The following is a 3190-nucleotide window of genomic DNA, read 5'->3' as shown; positions in this document are numbered from 1 at the left end:
ACCTAGCACTTCTTCTGTCTCTCTCATACTTTTCAAAGTTCAAGCCTGTTGTGCATTTGGTGTATTTACTTCTCTCCTCGTTGATTTACTGCACCATATCATTTGCAATTTCTGTATGCAGGAGACATTGATAAAATGCCCTGCTTTTCAACAATGTTTTACCTATTTTTTCCAGCTAAACACTAGTTAGAATCTACACTGAGTGTACAAATCATTAAGAACACCTTCCTAAAAGTGTTCCACAGGGATGCTGGCCCATGTTGCTTCCAATGCTTTCCACAGTTGTGTCAAGTTGGCTGGATGTCCTTGGTGGACCATTCTTGATACACACGGGAAACTGTTGAGTGAAAAACCCAGCAGCTGGTGGATCCAGAGGCAGCATTTGGGTCCAACTGTAGAACCCAGTTCCTACATTTGAATATAAAAATATATTTTTTTCAAACAAAACCACACTACATTTTATCTTTGGGACCATCCGGATGACAAATCAGAGCCAGATTACTGAATGCAAGTACATTATTTACCTTCACAGGTGAATGTATCAAACAAGTTGTCGTGATAAAAGCATGTTGTTGTTGTGCACTCCTCAAACAATAGCATGGCATTTTTAAGTTCATAACTGTACACTCTCCTCAAACAATAGCATGGTATTTTTAAGTTCATAACTGTGCACTCTCCTCAAACAATAGCATGGTATTTTTAAGTTCATAACTGTGCACTCTCCTCAAACAATAGCATGGCATTTTTAAGTTCATAACTGTGGACTCTCCTCAAACAATAGCATGATATTTTTAAGTTCATAACTGTACACTCTCCTCAAACAATAGCATGGTATTTTTAAGTTCATAACTGTGCACTCTCCTCAAACAATAGCATGGTATTTGTAAGTTCATAACTGTGCACTCTCCTCAAACAATAGCATGGTATTTTTAAGTTCATAACTGTACACTCTCCTCAAACAATAGCATGGTATTTTTGAGTTCATAACTGTGCACTCTCCTCAAACAATAGCATGGTATTTTTAAGTTCATAACTGTGCACTCTCCTCAAACAATAGCATGGTATTTTTAAGTTCATAACTGTGCACTCTCCTCAAACAATAGCATGGTATTTTTAAGTTCATAACTGTGCACTCTCCTCAAACAATAGCATGGTATTTTTAAGTTCATAACTGTGCACTCTCCTCAAACAATAGCATGGTATTTTTTTCCGCTGTAATAGCTACTGTAAATTGGACATTGCAGTTAGATTAACAATAAACATAATTGGCTGTTGTTTACAACATCATTCTAGTCACGTTATCGCATATTTAGCAACAACCTTCCCGGTTTAGGGACACCGAACCCGTAGAGGTTCAATCTTTTGTCTTGGCTATTAACCCTCTGAATAGCACACATACACAATCCATGTCTCATTTGTCTTAAGGCTTAAAAAATATTCTTTAACATGTCTCCTCCCCTTCATCTACACTGATTGAAGTGGATTTAACAAGTGAAATCAATAAGGGATCATAGCTTTCACCTGGATTCACCTGGTCAGTATATGTCATGGAAAGAGCAGGTGTCCTTAATGTTTTGTACAGTCAGTGTATGAGAGAGAGGAGATGAAGAGAGAGAAAGAGGGAGTGAGGGAAGAGAAAAGAGGAATCTTGTTTTCATTAAAGGAGAAGATTGGACCAGCAGCCTTTGATCCCTGTCCATCAGAGATTCCATTATGGCCAGACAGGGCTGAGTTAACACCCGCAATGACATTCACACTCACACACACACACACACATGCACGCATACCCACAATGACATTCACACACACAAACAAACACACATACCCACAGTGAAATTCACAAACAGCTCAATTCTGTTATGCCCTTTCTTTTGACTATATTTCTCTCATCAATTTCATATTTTACTGTAGGTTTTCCCCTTCTGTGGTAGAGGTGGAGAGAACTGTAGGTTTTCCCCTTCTGTGGTAGAGGTGGAGAGAACTGTAGGTTTCCCCTTCTGTGGTAGAGGTGGAGAGAACTGTAGGTTTTCCCCTTCTGTGGTAGAGGTGGAGAGAACTGTAGGTTTTCCCCTTCTGTGGTAGAGGTGGAGAGAACTGTAGGTTTTCCCCTTCTGTGGTAGAGGTGGAGAGAACTGTAGGTTTTCCCCTTCTGTAGTAGAGGTGGAGAGAACTGTAGGTTTTCCCCTTCTGTGGTAGAGGTGGAGAGAACTGTAGGTTTTCCCCTTATGTGGTAGAGGTGGAGAGAACTGTAGGTTTTCCCCTTCTGTGGTAGAGGTGGAGAGAACTGTAGGTTTTCCCCTTCTGTGGTAGAGGTGGAGAGAACTGTAGGTTTTCCCCTTCTGTGGTAGAGGTGGAGAGAACTGTAGGTTTTCCCCTTCTGTGGTAGAGGTGGAGAGAACTGTAGGTTTTTCCCTTCTGTGGTAGAGGTGGAGAGAACTGTAGGTTTTCCCCTTCTGTGGTAGAGGTGGAGAGAACTGTAGGTTTTCCCCTTCTGTGGTAGAGGTGGAGAGAACTGTAGGTTTTCCCCTTCTGTGGTAGAGGTGGAGAGAACTGTAGGTTTTCCCCTTCTGTGGTAGAGGTGGAGAGAACTGTAGGTTTTTCCCTTCTGTGGTAGAGGTGGAGATAACTGTAGGTTTTCCCCTTCTGTGGTAGAGGTGGAGAGAACTGTAGGTTTTCCCCTTCTGTGGTAGAGGTGGATAGAACTGTAGGTTTTTCCCTTCTGTGGTAGAGGTGGAGAGAACTGTAGGTTTTCCCCTTCTGTGGTAGAGGTGGAGAGAACTGTAGGTTTTCCCTTCTGTGGTAGAGGTGGAGAGAACTGTAGGTTTTCCCCTTCTGTGGTAGAGGTGGAGAGAACTGTAGGTTTTCCCCTTCTGTGGTAGAGGTGGATAGAACTGTAGGTTTTTCCCTTCTGTGGTAGAGGTGGAGAGAACTGTAGGTTTTCCCCTTCTGTGGTAGAGGTGGAGAGAACTGTAGGTTTTCCCCTTCTGTGGTAGAGGTGGAGAGAACTGTAGGTTTTCCCCTTCTGTGGTAGAGGTGGAGAGAACTGTAGGTTTTCCCCTTCTGTGGTAGAGGTGGAGAGAACTGTAGGTTTTCCCCTTCTGTGGTAGAGGTGGAGAGAACTGTAGGTTTTCCCCTTCTGTGGTAGAGGTGGAGAGAACTGTAGGTTTTTCCCTTCTGTGGTAGAGGTGGA

This window comes from Oncorhynchus mykiss, chromosome 8 (assembly GCF_057628025.1).
Source record: "Oncorhynchus mykiss isolate SJ-2025 chromosome 8, ASM5762802v1, whole genome shotgun sequence".
NCBI lineage: Eukaryota > Metazoa > Chordata > Actinopteri > Salmoniformes > Salmonidae > Oncorhynchus > Oncorhynchus mykiss.
Note: the sequence above shows the minus strand (reverse complement) of the source record.